Genomic DNA, 18,126 nt, shown 5'->3' with positions numbered 1-18,126 from the left:
GTTGTTGGACTGTGTTTCAAGAGTTGTATTGTTTTTAATGAGTGCTAATGGATCCTGATGACAAAGCACACCAACTACCACAAAAAACAAAAAAACCTAAATTCAAGTGAATCTATGACATAATTTTGTTTTACTGTGTGATGAGTGTGCAAATCTTAACACTGATTGGTTATACTCAGTTTTTATTTTCAGTTAAATGACATGCTGGACTCTTCCTCTAGCGCAAAAAATTCTGCGAGAGAGCTCTGGTTATGATATTGCTCGCTGGATCAGACGCTTGTCTGGAGCGATTCAACGTCCTTCCTTCATCCACGGCCGGCAGACTCACCAAGTCCGTGCAGCTGTTAATCCTGCTCCCTCCCATCTCCGACTACTGACCGCCGCCACACAAGGAAGGAGAACTTGAAAGGCAACCTCGGTGACTGTACTTCACACCTTTTTCTCTGCCTTACACACAAGGGTGCTTGCGCACGCGCATCATCTGTCTCCTCGTTTTCATATAAACACACACAGACAAACACGCAGCTGCCTGGACGCTTAAGATAAGAAGCAGGAGCTGTGAGGTGCGGGGAGGGGGGGGAGGATTGCTCTGATGAAGTATGCCTGTATGTGTTTGTGTCTGTTTGTGTCTGTGTGTTTTTCTTTTCGGGGGGGGGGTGCTACTCTACAGGACGTCCTGAGAATGGCGAGCTTTTCAAACAGGAGACAGGTTGCGCACCACGTCGAGCCATATACAGGGCAAACAGCTCAAAAACAAACAACTGATTGCTAAACCCCCTAATGGCTACAGGACAGCTGATGACAGACATTAAATATCAATAAGCTAATGACCAAGCAATCGTGATAGCCAGATCTGGCAGATATTCAAAGGGCAGCTTTTTTTGTTAATGAGCTGCAAATATATTAGAGCTCTAACTATGGCCACCGTTTGGAGAGAGAAAAAACACCAGCAGCAGCTGAACAGTGTCGTTAGCAGCAGGAGTCCACTGATGGCACTGCCTCTCCATTTCCCTAACGACTGCACCATAGGAAGAGAAGCAAGGTCTTCTCAGCACTGATTTTCCTCCTGGGTCCGTGTGTGTATGTGTGTGTGTGTGTGCATGTGTTGTCAAGTGTGAAGGTAGTAGCCTTCCTAATGGGATGTGTTGTATACAGGGGGGTCTGGGAAACAACAGTGTAACCAAAGGGAAGAGCAGAAGGAAAACAAGGACCCCTCCCTGTCCGAGTATGGGACAAACACATTCGACGCACACACGCACACATTAACACACATGCCTCCTCGCTCTCCTTTCAGGCTGATCTGGAGGGGGGCCAAGTTTCTCTTGGACACCTCTCTCTTGCCGTGCTTGGTTGGCTTGCGTTTTGTATTTGAAGGATGTGTTTTGATGTCGGACCAGACGATGCAGTGAAGCTCTACTTCATGCATCCCGAGCTCTAAGTTTAGGAAGAGGAGGGCAACACCAAACACTGTGTACGCTTTCTTTTCATCTTGTTTATTGGCCAACATGCCCTGTGGTCCCTGAGAGCTGCAAACCAATGACAAGCCGGGGATGAGAGTTGGCACAGTGCCCCGCTGGAGCAGGTGCAGCCAGAATAGGAGATAAGGAAAACGTGCTGACAGACCTGCCGATCAACTTAAAATCACTGATTGAGGGCGTTGATACTCCGAGGCTTTTTTTTCTTTGCTGAGGGGACACTGTTGTACTACCCATGTGGGTGTGGGTGGCCCTGTTTGTGTGGGATTACAGCAGGGAGGGATGGGGAAGGGATAAAATAGTGCATATGTGTATGTATGTGTGTGTTCTCTAGTGCCAGAACTCCTGTGCGACATCGTGGAAAATCCTCCTCAGCAGTTTCCTGTGGGTCTCCATTATCAGGCCTCGTTGATAGACCAGCTTTCCCCCCTACTTCCTGGCTCTCTTCCTCCCCTTCCACCCCACTTCCCCTCCCACACTCTTCTCAATCACATGAATCACCACTGCCATGTTGAGGGCGAGGGGCTGGCAGCAATTATAAACAACTCTCCCAAATCGCATATGGCCAAATTATGCAGTATAATATTTACTGTGCAATGAGCTAATGCCATCCCTTCAGTACTGCATGTTATTCGTAACATGATGTCATTACCGTGCTGCATTTACTGACATTCTGGTGCACACACTTAAGACAAATGTTGAGTCACTTGAACATGAGGTCATTCCTCCTTCCCCTGTGAGATGTGAACCCAAGATGCCAATCAGGACTGAGCTTGCCCTGTTCAAACATCCTTAGCAAGCCCTTGCTGTTTGATTGCAGCCAATGCAAGTGGGCCTGAGTGACGCCACCATTCATCACGATCATTGCGACCGTACAAACTCAAGACGATGTGTGAGCCAGATTTCAAGGTTTCAGTTTCTCCTCCTTCTCCCTCCAGACTCTCCTGTGATAAGACAAACTGGTTTGAGATGTGGGGATTTTAAAACACCGTACTCTAATCCTTTTCAGCAACAGCTAAATGATTCTTGGTAACCCATGTTGTTACTAAGACAACATCAACAAACACAACCCTACCTGACAATGATGAGGGCTGAAAGGTGGTTACTGGTCAATAAACATACACGCCAAGTTGAAAGGAGAGTGAGCTTCAAATCTTTTCACCAAGTTACACTGCAGGTTGCTAGAGGGATAGGAAAGCAAGAAAAAAAAGGGCACCCATGAGTCATTGTAGGTGGAAATAAGCAAGAAAAGGTTTGAGAGTAGGAAGAACAAGGGTTGGGGGGATAAAACATGACTAATCTTGCTTGCATACTTGTTTTCTCCAAGATTTCAATCAGTTCTGTAGACGTGAAGAGGATTGATCTGTGGCTGGAATCATTGTGCCTTTCAGGGAAGGTAGGGCTGTTGTCCGCTACAGGACGTGACACAGAGCATGTGTGAGGGGCCTGATAGAGAAGCAGAGGCCGATGAGAAAAGGAAAGAAAATAAAGAGAGGGAGGAAAGGGAAGCACTTAGGTGTGCTTGATATCCTATCAGCACCCAATACCCATCTCGGGCATGGAAAAACACCGCGAGTATCATGAATGGGAATCGTAATTTGGTTAAAAAGGAAAAATCAATAAATAAAAAGCTTGAGAAGACCGAGCGGATTTTGGACTGTGAATGAGAGCGGAGATCAAATGTGGATGGATAAAAGGTGGGGAAACAATACCCAGATCCCCCGTGTGTCCGAGAGCCAAATTCGCAGCGGCAATATGAGTTCCTTTTTGTTCTTGAAAATGCTCCTCAGATGTTTGACGCAAGACTGAGAGTAGAGGAGGGGGAGGCGGAGGGAGACAAAACAAACAGCAATTAAGGTAGTTTGTGGATCCGTTTGAAAGGCCTTGTGATCCATCCTTTAGGAAACATCTGCCATATTGATGTATGAGTCCAGGAAAAGACAAATTCCTTCTATCCCTGTAAAACAAACCCTACCAAGGATGAGTTGCCTATTAATCCATTTCTAACCTGACGCTGGTCTTCACGAATACTTAAATCAATGAGTCACATGTAAACGCACTCAAACAAAGAATGTGTTTTTTGGCTATACTCTAAACTTTATTCTTCCTAAACATTTTTAGTCTAAACACAGATAACACCAACCCTTATCATTTCGCTCTCAGCTGGAAATTCCAGTCAACCTTCTGATAGAGAAAGTGGATAAGAACATATTTTTTTAAAGCAAAAAACTTCATGCTTGTCTAGGGAAGAAACATAATTCATAATCTCAAGAAAATGCAACTGCATTTATCGTCCGTCCACATATTGCTGGTATGAAAGAGTTCAAACGTCTCCGCTGTCGGTCAAAACAACCCTGAAAGTCCCCGAGAGGAAGCAGACTGAAAAAAATCTCAGATTTACTGTGTGAGGCAGATGGAAAAAGATACAAACAATAGTTTTACAAATTCACCATGCAGTTCCCTGAACACTAAATCATAGTAAAAGAACTCGGGAAACACCACTGTACAGTTTACATCACTCGTCTTTGGGGAAATCATCATTTTTGGATGCGTTAGAGCGATTCATCATACAGTTAATCTGATAAATCAGACCACATAAAACACTCAAGTGCAGTTTGGAGGAGTCAGAAGATAAATGACAGACTCCTACATAGCAATGCAAGCCTGACCTAGTGCTTTACACACCTCGAAAATGGGGGTTTTGTCTTTTGTCGTTTTTCGTGTTTCTGTTTTTTGGGTTTTTCGGGGGGAAAGGTGATATGTCTATATGTGACTGCTAATGTCAACCCATTTATACTCCACCTTCAGCAGTATAGCCTGGAATCCAAAAACAAGAGGCTGAGGAAAAATCCAATATGACAGTAGTTTAAGTGGTTTGTTGTACAATAAACAGAGGAGCAGGCTGCAGTGTGGCATTGTTTTTATGTCAACACTGAAATATTCATCCAAGGGACCACTCGCTTGCAAGGGCATGCACTCAAAATTGTGTCTCTCCACCTTGACTTATGCCAGCTTCTGTAAATGTAGTCGGCAGTGGTAGAAATCATTTTAAGGTAATTTGATTTGGCGCTGATTTTCTACGCTGGATGCCCTTCCTGAAGCAACCCTCCCATTTATCTGGGCTTTGGACCAGCACTAGGAGTACACTAGGCTGGTTTTGTGTTTCCTCCCATTTGCTAACCGGGGAAACCTTTTGTGTGTTAGGTGAATGTGCTAACCAATACACTCTACAAACACAAGCTTGTCTCCATCCTAACATAACAAAGAACTAAAGAACTTATAATTAACCGAGACACACAGTGCTTCAGGGGTACTGGTTGGACAAAATCAGGATGATTATATGCACATGCTTTCTTCCTACTTACTAACATGAATGCAGTTTCCAGGTCTGAAAAAAGAAGCCAATACAGAATTGCATTCAACTTTGTTTTTTTATCTGAAGGCCATCGGATGGCTATAGATGTGGTTGCAAACAGAGGCTTTCTGACTTGACCTCTGTAAATGCTTTTCTGATGAGTTAATGGCTATAGTCACTCATTTGGGGTCATCTTGAATTAGTCATTAGTTAAATTGGTCATATTATGTTTCAAAATGGAAAATTGTCTGTGGTAAGAAACTGCACACCCATTGGCTAACAATTTGCGACTGATAAGTCGTTAGCCAGTGAGCATGCAGTTTTACAGTCAGACATGTCCCACTCAGTTTTTTACAACCAAGATGGCAGAGACAAAAGCGTTAATCTAGAGGTTTCAAAACAAGACTGCAGATATCAGTGGTTGATGTCATCTTTTCTATTTTGTATGGTTGCTCCAAGTAGATTCATATTTTAGCCCACAGACTTTTAAAAAGGCATCAGTCTTTTCTCTTTAACTCCTAACAAATGAAAGACAGATACAAATTAATGTTACTTTCAGGGGTATTACAGTAGTCTTCTACTTTAGGGCTCACAACATTGGATCATCTGCCACCATCTCATCCTATCCCTTGCATCTTCCTCTGTCTAACCAACCCTCTTCATGTCCTGCTTTATGACATCCTCTGTGGTCTTCCTCTTTCCCTCCTGCCTAGCAGCTCCATCTTCACCAACATCCTTTGTCTAATATATCAACTATCCCTCCTCTGCACACTGTTATACTATGGTAGTCTATACTAGAATCTGATTTTTGTTAACACATGTAAGCATTCTTCCCTTACTGAAGTGATTAGTGTTGAAGACAGCTGAAGGTCAGGTCTAGACTCAACAGTTATTTGGAAAAGAGCAAAATGCATGTTCCCAGGCATTAGCATCAAGACGGAGTAATGTGCACAGACAGAAATTAAAGCTAAAAAAATTGGTTTATTCTGATTCATCATAAACAGCATTTTCATTCTGTTTCAATCTGCTTGGTCTTTGAAAGCAATTACAGTCAGAAGGTAAAGCTCTATGAAAATTGACCCAGTCAATTAAACAGAAATAGATCTGGAAGAACAATAGAAACCTTAAGTTTGGCATTCCCTTGTTTGTGAATCACTTTACTATTCTAACTGAACAATGATTTACAAAATGAAGATTAAATTGTACTGATACCAATTCAGTGTATTTATAAACAAAATGAAAAGGTAAAAAAAAAATAGGTAAAAAAAAAATCAGTCAATCAAATGAGAAGTATGGCTATGTTCTCATAGTGGTCCCTGTATTGGAAATAATGCAATTTTAAGTCACTTCCACATTAGCTCCATGTGTCAGTTCCACAAGCTTATATGCAGTTGTTTTTTTTGGACATCTCCATTTTTATTTCAATTGCACTTGAGGTTTATTTAAACTTAACCTCAAATTCAGCTGCACTTTGTCCTGCAAAATATGAGTCATGTATTGCTGTGTCTGTGCTTTGCAAGTAATAGATCACTCTTTGTTTACATAAAAAGCGAAAAGCGAAAGAAACACTGAGCTGATAATGAAGAGCCCAGAGACTCCCAACAGTTTAAGGAAGAAATGTGTTTCTTTTCTTTTTTCAAGTGTTTACGATAACATCAAGCAATCGCCATCCAGGGTTACACAGCATTAGCTGGATGCAATATCAGATTGAAATATGTAAACATTCCCCAAATGAATTATAATCATAAAATAACATTTTTGGTTCTCTGACCTTGCAGCATTTTAGTGCACAGATATTCAACCTTTTTTGTGACTTTCCCAAAGCTGACTTTGTAAACTGGCAAAAGGGACTAAATGAAGATACCGGCAGATAGTCCATCCCTTGTCCCCGGGATGTCAAATAAAATGTTTTACTAAGATTAATGCTGTACCAACATGGTTGATTGCATAGCAACTAAAGGGGAGAAAACAAAATCACCATGTTGTTTATATGTGATGTTTATTGCTTGACATGCAACACTGAGAAATAACCGATGCTTCAGACACTTGATGTTTATCATATGTAACCATGTAGCACAAATGCAAACCTTGTATTTATAGGCATGAATCGTTTCCTCTGGGGTGTTTGTAGCTCTCTGTTTGTTCTGCTAGAAGTCGGTTAATTTGCAGGGAGAGATGCAGAGTAATTTGGCCTGCAGCAGGACTGTACAGTTAGATCAGAAGCCAGACTCAGACAACATTGGCCAAACCAAAGATCCATCTGTCTGTTCCTTGCTGAGAGGAGCGTGTAGGGCATAGAGTGCATACACACACACACACACGCACGCACACACACACCTCCCATCGCCAGCTGGATTGGAGAAAGCAGCACTTGGGGAACAGTTGACATGCTGATCTCTTTAATGGTTACATCCTCCACACCCAACACCCGAGATGCTCAGACACACACACACGCGCTTTCATTACTTTAAACTGACTGACAGAAAAAATACATATTGCAACATTCGCCACCCCCCACCCCCCAATTCAAGATTCGCAACACAAACACACACACACACACATATATGCAGCACCGTACTGGTCACACACACGTATAGACACACTATCCTGTTAACCACCCCCACTTCCATGCAATCAGAGGCTCAGAATAGGAAGGAGGGAGAGGAAGCGGCCCTGCATTCACAGGCTGGGAACAAGGAGAAGGAAAAACAGCCGGAACCTGGAATTTACGGAGGAAAAAACAGCAGCCATCCAAAAATACCCCACTACCATCTCTGCAGATAAACAGAAATATCATTACTCTCATCCTCCCGCTCAGGAGTTTTCCTTACATACTTCCTTTGACTCATCCTCAACCACTCAACACCGTTTCTGGCTACTCAATCAAGGAAGCATTCATCGAAGCTGCAGAGATTTTTGTTATTCACCCAGAGTGGCTGATCCTCAGATGTTTCTGCCCAGCCTTCCTCGCTCACTCAGGCCAGGAAAGGCCTTGAGTTAATCACTGTTAAGTGGAGGTGTGGAATCCCTAAATAGCAGACCAGACACTCAGCCAGTAGTTTTCCCTGATGGTAGGCGATGAGTACCCACTCTCCTTCACAGCTTCAAATGAACTGGTGCAGTATGGTTTTGCATTGCATCATAGCCATATAAACCTGGAGAAGTAGAATCTGAAGTTTATTATAAATTGCATGAATGGCCCATAGATAGTATATATAGAAAAGGGGTGATCTCTGCAATATAGCTCTTAATTTGTAAGGCTGAACCATCCAATACATGCAAAATGCAAGTGGATATAAGGTGCCGTGAAAAAGTATTTGTCTCCTTGTTGATTTCTTATGTTTTTGCATATTTGTCACAGTTGCATGTTTCAGATCATTAACAATCTTTTAATTAAAGATAACCACAGTAAATCTTCTTCTTTGTAGAATCATTCTAATTCAGCAACATTTGGGGTTTTCAAGTATGAACAGCTTGTTTTTAAGGCCATGCCAAAGCATCTCAATGAGGTTTGAGTCTGGACTGTAACTAGTTTCATTTTGGTTTTTGAGCCATTCTGAGGTGGACTTGCTGGTGCATTTTAGATCATTTCCCTGCTGCGTAACACAAGTTTGTTTGAATTTCAGAGCAAGAACCAATAGCCAGACATTCTCCTTCAAGATTTTCTGGTAGAGCGAGGAATTTAATACATGTCATGATGCAGCAAAGCAGCCCCATCACTCTACCACCACCACCATGTTTGACTTTTGATATGATGTTCTTTTTATGAAATGCTGTCTTAGTTTATGCCAAATGTAACAGAAGACAAACTTCCCACAGAATTCAACTTTTGCCTCATAAGTAAAAGGAAAATGTTCCCAAAAGATGCATTTCACCTCTTCCATGAGGCAACTGTTGTTTTGGGTTTCTTTTGTGACCTCCTTGGGGTGATTTTGGTAGGCCACACACTCCTGGAAAGGTTCATCAATGTTCCAGGTTTTTTCCATTTGTAGATAATGGCTTTGACAATGTTTCAACTGGAGTCTTAGAGATGCCTTAGAGATGTCAGTGATTTTGTTTCTCAGCTATCTCTTTAGATTGTGATATGATGTGTTGTTTTTTGAGATCTTTTAGCCTCCTTCATTTTGTCAGAGAGGTTCTACTTAAGGGATTTCTTGATTCAACAGGTCTGGGCTGGATGTGGCTTAAGAAACTTATCTAAGCTTTCCAAAAAATGTGGTTAATCAGAGTTAATTCATGATTTGACAAGGGTGGCAATTACTTTTTCACAAAGAGTGGGTTGGGATTTCTTTTTCCCCTTAACAAATGAAATCATCACTTCAAAATGGTATGTAGCATTTACTCAGATTATATTTGTTTAATAGAAAAATAGGGGGAAAAAAGTTGCCAGTGGGTCCAGTAGACAGCTCACTGACAGAGGTCTTCCTGTGGATAAAAGGTGGGGTTAAGTGACCCTGAGGCCATTTCCTCTGACCTCTTCTTCCTAATTGATTCAATTTCCAAGCCACTGGCCCTCTATTAGGATGTTCTAATAGACCAGTGCCACATTTTCTAAGTCCCTTTCTTTTGTCACTAAAATAGGGCAAATTTCCATGCTGTCCACTTGGATGAACTCAATTCATGTTGCTAAAATTTCTGCTTCTATCCACATGTGATATCAGTTAAATGCATACTTCCCTCGCTATGTGCATAACCGTTAAATGACATAATTAACCTTTCAATGAAATAGCGGTGTCATCTGTTGAACTCAAGTGGAATGCAGTAGATGTGGGACTGCAGAAAAAAAGATGTGGCAAATGGCTTATCTGCAGTTTGCCTGAGAAAGCTTAAACCATACAGTTACATTCAAAACTATTTAGTGATACAATTTTGCCCAGAAAATAACAAAAATTGTTATAAACAAATACAAATAACAAAATTCACCTCTTGCACAGTATAAATAAATAAATACCATCCAATAATGGATTATAACACAGATAAAGATTAAAACAGTCACAGGTTTAAACTGAGTTATATATGTATATACTTGTTTATATCTGGCATCAATTTTCCTGCTGTGTTTAATTTAACTTGTAACTTTAACTGTTGTTAATAATCAACTATAATTACAAACATACAGTATTTTATATACTACTGCATATATGATACTGTGTGTGTGTGTGTGTGTGTGTGTGTGTGTGTGTGTGTGTGTGTGTGTGTGTGTGTGTGTATGCATATCTACACAGGAGATAGGGTACCATATCATATCCATTCATTATAGTATGATGCTATGATACGTTATATTGTGATACACCATTCTAATCTGACATTCTATTCGTTTCTTAAATTACTCATCAAATCTACAAATATATACAACTGTGGGATTTGTATAAAATATTTCCATATGCTACATAGATGATGGAACTCATAGTGGCCCCGGCAATGTTTGTGCAAAGTTTCATTAAGTTCGGTCCACTCATCTAGGGGGAGACGGGGAAGATATAAACAAACGTACGCTACATTCATTATCTTGGGATATAAGTGTTTCTGACGTTAAGAATTTCACTGCAGCATAAATGAAACTATTGATTACAAAACATCAGCATTTTTCGAGAATGTAACAAATTTTTTTCCACGTTTTCTTATGTAATCATATTACAGTAAACTTACATTTGCTGATTTGCTTACCAAAGCCTATTTCACAAGTTGTCAGGCCAGTGACCGCTATTTTGCCATCAGACGCTGCTTAGACTAGGCTCCAGGCTGACGGTAGAAAACAATACCATACCATCAGGGGAATGTATGTAATCACCACATTTTACTTTTATTCCATTACCACATACGAAGTTATTTTTCTGACTCTAAAAATGTCATTATCACTGCTTCTCTTCCTTATGCACACCAAGGGGATCGTGAACATTAAACTGCTGCAGGTCCTACGATAAGTCAATTTCACCGTGTTAACATCCATAAACATTTCAGCCCATAAGTCAGACCCATTTCTGTGTAGATGTAAACACAGTGTGACATCAGGGTAATTAAACAACTCACGAGGACTCCAGACTGGTCTCCTTCGGGCTGTTCTTATGTCTGTTTATTCATTATGTTACTTTTTACGTGTTCGTTTATGTGACTACTGAGCGAAAACCTCTAATTAAGATAAAATATCACCGCTGCACTAGAAAAATTACAGGCAGCCCCAGACAAGATGTTTCATTTGAAGTCCATGAACCACCCGGGGTAATTCACGTAAACTCAAAATTTTGCTCTAATACAACCGGATACAATATTAATCTTTGTCCTTTATTAAATATTAGTAAACATGGCTGATATATTTTTGTTTAATCTGATAAAAAGGAATTAGATAAACTGACACAGATACTTGCCCATGGAAATGTGCCACTTCAGCAAAACTAAGAACTCGGGACAGATAAACAACAATTGCAATTTGTTTGTTCTTTCCTTTTCTTACACTGTTGACACAAAGCATGAAGCAGGAAAATGACTTCTGTGGCAATTAAGGAATGTTTCATACGATGAAAAGCTTGTGTTTGCTTAGATATGCTGGATTTACAAACATTTCCAGGGCCTTTTGGAGTTTAGACTGAAAAATATCTGTGAATTCATGTAAGCCATGAGCAGTTGCTGATGCAGCAGTTTGTCTGATTTGCTAAGTGGTGTCTTCATCTGTAGCAGTTTCTGTTTATTAGTTTAAGTGTTTGACATTTTCCGAACGCAACGTCTTATTCAAACAAGCCTGCGCCGAGCACGCTGCTTTAATCACAAACTGCTCTTTTAGGATAAATACAACTGTCAGCCTGTCAGAGAAGCATTTCACAAAACTATGTCTGTGTTTGTTAGGCATGGCGTTTCAGATGTGTGTGTGCACATGTTCAAAAAGTGTTTACGTGTGTGAGTGTGTGCGTGCGTGTTAGCCCCACTGAGAGAGTTATTACAAAGAGCCAATAGGAGCGAAGGACCACACTCTAGCACATCCTGTTTGACTTGACCTCAGAGGATACTCTCCTTTCCCAAGCAAACAAACTGCCGGCTTTTTGGATCGTACCAACGTCGGAGGGGAAGGGAGGAGACGGGAGGAGACGGGAGGCAGGAGATGTCTCTGGTGGGGAATCAGTGGGCTGAGCAGAGTTTTTGCAGCACAGAGCAGCAAAATAGTTAATATATTGCCAAAGGGTGGGGGGAGGAACAGGTATAATCTCAGAAAATCTGCGTGTTAGCAGACTCTAGTCCTACAGTGATCCAATGATAATACACTGCTGTATATCTATATGGATATGGACTGGCTGATGTGTTAGGAATGCCACATTGTTTGGTGGATATGAAAATTATCAACTTACAGAGGGCTGAATGCAAAGTGAAAAAGTGAAAGTAAAAAAACAATAGAGCAGGATAGTCCATTTTTTCCAAAATATCATCGAGCAACTCAAAATGATACTCAGTACAGTTGAACCCCAACTTACGAAATTAATTCGTTCCCGAGGTTCTTTCGTAAGTCAAAAATTTTCGTAAGTCGAAGCACCCATTGCGCGTTTTGAGTGAGGCGATGCTGAACAATAGGCTATAGGCTAATTGCTAACTAGAACAACAATACGTCGTTCAAGTGGAACAGCGAAGCGCAAGTACAGAAGCCAAGGGGTTGTCACATGATTCGGAAGGCATTGTGGGCATTGTAGGCTCAGAGCCATCAGAGCCAGCGGATTTCATTACCCGGGCATTTTGCCGTAACAAGGGCAGAAATATTGCCGTTCAGTGCCTTCGTAACTTGAATTTTTCATGAAATGGGGTATTTGTAAGTCGGGGTTCCACTGTAGTTTGTATGGCCCCCACATACTTGTATGCATGCTTGAAAATGTTTAAGCCTGCTCTTGATGAGACAATGGATGGTGTACTGGGGGTTTGCCCCCAATTTTGGAGCATCACTGAGCTCTTGGTGCAACCTGGGCGCGTTTGGATGGACTGAAACATACGCATTTTGGTCAGGCAAGTGTGGGAGTCAGTGAGTGGCATCAATTCCTTTAACCTCCAGAAACTGCCTGCATACACTAGCCACATGAGCCAGGCATTGTAGAGCATCAGGAGATACCCAGGTTGTACTGCAACAGTGTAGGCTTTGACAGTGGGTCCGAGGATTTCATCCCAATACCTAATGGCAGTCAGGGGACTGTTGCACAGCATGTAGAGGTCTGTACATCAATCCATGAATATGCCTTCTCAGAATATCACTGACCTGTTCCTTGAACAAAGGAAGTTGCTGGTCTTGTTGATGAGTTAAGGGCCTTCTACAGCCCTGTCCAGCTCTCATAGAGTAACTGTCTGTCTCCATGGAATTTCCTTCATACATTTGAGACTGTGCCAGGAGACACAGCAAACCTTCTGGCAATGGCACACACTGATGTGCCATCCTTGAGGAATCGGGCTACCTGAGCAACCTGGCACCTATCACCAGTAGTGACATTGAGCTTAGACAAATGAAGACTAGTGAAAAAAAAACATTCTTGTTTTAGTTGTTGCCCCTCTAGTGCACCTGTTGTTAATTTCATTAACACCAAAGAAGCTGAAACTGATTAGCAACGCTCCCCCACTACCCAACTGACCAAACTGGATCAATATCCCAGAAGTTGAATTTACTTAATGCTATATTCTGATTAAAAAGTGGATCTTTATATTTTTAAAAGGGCAGTATGTATGACATAGCATTTACATATTTTACATAATGTTTGAGCTGCATTCTCAATTCTCAGCAAAAAATATTTGTATATTCAAAGCAAAGCATCCCAATCAAGAACAATCACAAGTATATGGCACTGGGGCTCACTGTTGTGGCGAATCCACTTAGCCAAAAAAATGGATCGGACATCAATTGTAGAAACGATAGTCTTTATATAAGGCTTCAAAAAGGGGAATGTACAACAAATAAACTGCTCGACATCAGAGCAACATATAATGGCTTCCCGAAACTTTCTTTGCTAGCTAAAACCCAGAGTAACTTTCGTCTACCACAAAGGATTCTGGGAAACACAGTTTTCTAATGAAAATACCTGTTAAATGCTCCCCTTTAGCAGAAAATTAAATCTATAATTAACAGCTCTAACTAGACATGTGGCTAACACTTAAATCACTTACAAAATAACCAAAATGCTGTTATCAAACAATAAACTGCAATAAAGTTACAACACTCACAATTCTCAGTATTCAGTACTGATCATTTTTGTAGTTAATCAATGTTTTTTAACCAGTAATATTTTTTCCTGTGTTCAGTGGTGTTTCAAACAAAATTCTGTCATGGAAACAAATTCCAGTGACCCTTAAGTTACGTTAATGGGAACGTCGATGAACACGACACATGAAACAAACACAAACGGGCAACCCCCACAACCCTGAATTGGATGGATAGCTACACAAATTTTTTGCGCCAGAGGAGATTGAACTGAAAAAGCTTCTCGGATGAGAGGTGAAACGTTTTCAAGAAACTTACAGTACTTAAAGGAGTCCAGTCGCTTTTCATTCCAAGGTCCTTAGACAACATAACATCACATTCACAGGGGAAATAATATATCCATCCATCCATTCATTCATTCTCTTCCACTTGTCCTCATCAGGGTCGTGGGTGTATGGGGCTGGAGTCTATCCCAGCTGCCACTGGGTGAGAGGCAGGGTACACCCTTGACAGGTGGTCAATCTGACCCACCCGTTGAGGACGTGATAGGCCACATGCCCACATATATACATAAATAATCTATCGTCAATATAGTGAAACAGCATTCATTCTGGCAGTCAGCATACCGGTTGCCTGATCCTTGCTTCCCTGTTGCTGTCATGGAATTAGGGTTAGGGTCTTGTAACAGATTATGAATCACACCATGTGGACACGGCAAGTTGGCTCTCCAAGACTACTCACAAGAAATAAGCTTGTGAGTAGTAATCGCTTTTTCATTACTCTTAATTGTTTTGCTATAAGTATTTTCAACTGTGTAAAATTTGACATGGCAACTTGTTGGGTTTCTGCTTTTCTAAAGCTTCTTAATATGATTTTAAACTTGATTTATAGGACTCATCTAGCACAGCAGGTCCTGAAAATAAAAAAATGTGTATGTCTATCCATTCCATTACCCGGTCGTAAGGGGCTATATTTAACAAATGCATTTTCTCTATATAATTAGACTACCATCTGGAAACATCAGAGTTGTGTTCTAGTTAGATGAAATTATCTACTGATACTTTTGTTTTTATGGTGGAGCTTTTTTTTATTTGTGTGACTATGTATTACTGCTTGATTTTATTTTGTTGATATATCTGTCCCAAGTTATAGGTACTGAATTGACTGATTCAGTGAAAATTTCAGGCAGTTACCTTTAATAGCTGTTTAGATATGCTGGAAGTCGATGAAAAATCTATCTTAAATAGTATTTTATACATCATATTGTATTTGTACCAAATTTCTGGGTAAATCCAAGATTGTCAAAAAGAAAATGTTCTAAAATTTTTGATGATTTAAGGTGTTGTGAGCCGATAAGCTCACATTAGTCTAAAGATATTTGTTTTATTGTGTCACAAAATAATTAATCCAAATATACTTAACGCTTAATAATGTGTCAGCTGTGTCATCTTATCATTGTAGGATGAACAAAACATATACTAACATACTAACACAACAAGGCATACAATATAAATCTTGCGATATATGTAAGGCAACAATATCAGCAAATTGCCCGTATAGAAAAAAAAAATGGACAAGCCTGCATCACAGTAGTAAGTTTTTTTGTTTTTCTTTGCACATTATGTAGAAAGTCATCTCCTCCTCTATCTGTAACTGATTAATCCATTATTTGGTTAAGTCGCTGCTGCCCACTCCCTTCAGCCTCCCACCGGTGTTTTTCTCAGCTAACGGTGGGCCAGCTTGATGCTGCTGCTGCTGGGAGACTATTGGGATTAATGCTGCCGACTGACACTAATCTCATTGTGGTTAAGGCTTTGGAGAGACTGCATAGCCTACACCCACTTCACTCTCACTCCCAAACACGTATTTATGGCACCAATCCACTGGGATATTCATGCCCAGGGAGGGATTTGTGTAGTGGATTCTTTCACTCACTGCTCATCTAATGGATGGCTTGATTTAATTCCTAAATGACTGATTCTGAAGTCTTGAAAAACTAAACTTAAAAGATACAAAGAAACACACAGAAATCACAAACCTATTGTGTGCTTTTATTATTAAACACTATGTCATGGTTTTTACTCTTATTATTTATCACTACAGTAAAGCCTTGACTTTGAACTACATATCAAAAAATTCACCTGAGCGGTGAGTCCTTCCACTTATCTGAATAATTATTGAAAGCTCTTTGTTCATGGTGAATGATATCTGCTGCTTTTATCAACTTCAGGAGCTGCTGTCACTATATTTAGCTTATATAGCCTGTGTTTCCATGGCTACTACAGTTAAACTGTGGTGGTTAAAGGCAGGAAACCTATACAATCCACATCCTCGTAAATCATGTCAGCAATCACAGCGTTTGTATCAGAATACTAAATCATTTCCACCTGAGTCCTGTAGTAAACATTAACAGAACTTAAAATCATTAAGTATATAACACTGGCATTGCTCTGTTATATGAATTCATGTACCCAATTTTTATGTTTGAAAAACTGTTTCAGTAAAAAAGTATTTTAGTTTGATTTTTCAGTTTCATCTTCACAAAAATTGTTCTGATTAAATTCTGCAAAGCTTGTCTTGAGTTAAGTTGGAGTAACGTGACATGCTCTTCCCTAGAAATGTAACTACACACTGCATCAACCCAACCCTAAACAATTACCATCTCAATATAAGGAATAATAATCATAGCATAATGACTCACAAATGTCTCACTCGAGGGACAAATATGACAAATATACCCCCACACCAAATTAAAAAAAAAAAAAACCTGACCAGAACAAAGAACGTAGAAAAAAGTCCCAGCATTTTATTTGTTTGTATCGGCTGGCACTGCATATAAAACATGACCACAATGTAACTGAACACATAACACACCAGGTAAAGGTGCTGGTTTACACACCGAACAAACGTAAGAAGCATGCCAGGAAGAGTAACTGGTGTAGAAAATGAGTAAATAAATCTACAAAATCAATCATGCAGCGCTACCTGCAGTGACAACCCATTGTGACTAAAAGAGGAACAGAAAGTACCTTTATGATGCTTTCTGCTTTTATTCCCTGTGAGATTATTATATTAGATTATTATATATCAATGCAATTATTGTGGTTTGTACTTCGAGCTATTCATTTTAAAGCTGTAGGTACTTTTTTTGCAGAATTGCAATATTAAAGACCAAACTTTATACCCATCAATCAATCAGTTATTACAATTGAGCAAATCTAAATATTTTTCATTATACAAAATATAACATAGCAGTTTTATTTATATAGCATATGTCATTATCATAAACCTTGGAGATTAAAAACATAAAAATCTGTGTAGATTTTACAATGCCTCAAGGCAGTGAAAAGCATCAATTAAAAAAAAAAAAAAAACGCACACAGCTATTGACTGTAAGCCTGTGTGAACCAGACGGTTTTGAATCTGTTTTTGAATGTGAGCACAAATGCTTGTTACAAAGAACAGGACCACAGTAACTGAAAGCACCCTCAGCATACTTGAATCTGATTCTAGGAATATTCAAAAGATCTGCACCTGATGACCTGAGAGGTCTGATTTGGTTATAAACAGTGAGCTAAGTCAGAGATGTCCCGGGAGGGCCAAACCACTGAGAGCTTTGTGACCTAATAGAAGGATTTTAAAGGTAATTCTATATTGCACTGGGAGCCAATGAAGAGAGTTTAATACTGGGGTAATATGGTCAAATTTCCACGTACCTTTAAGGACTCCATCTGCTGCATATTGAATGAGTTGAAGTCGCCCTACTGATGCAAACAGAGCATTACAATAATCTAACCGGCTTGATATGGGACACATTTTTCAGAGTCCGTATGAGATAAGCATTTTCACATCTTTTAAGGGATTTCAAAAACATTATTTATCAGAACATTATGTTTAAATTCTTTATGCAGACTACTTATAACATAATGAATGTGTAAACACAGGACTGCACATGAGCCTGAAAAACGTGTTTTCTATCCCAGGTTTCCACAATGATTTTATTTCTGTTTAAATATTAATTTGTCTGGGTTCTCCATCCTGTGCTCTCAGTCTCCTCTGTCTCACCTTATTTTAAAAAAAATCCTGGAAATACCCTTTGTTTTGAGTTGTTTCATGTTGGAAGTATTTCTTTTACGTAG

This window comes from Haplochromis burtoni, unplaced genomic scaffold (genome assembly GCF_018398535.1).
Source record: "Haplochromis burtoni strain Fernald_Lab_line unplaced genomic scaffold, NCSU_Asbu1 Contig_28, whole genome shotgun sequence".
Lineage (NCBI taxonomy): Eukaryota > Metazoa > Chordata > Actinopteri > Cichliformes > Cichlidae > Haplochromis > Haplochromis burtoni.
The sequence above is the reverse complement of the archived record's forward strand: the minus strand, read 5'-3'. Positions refer to the sequence as shown.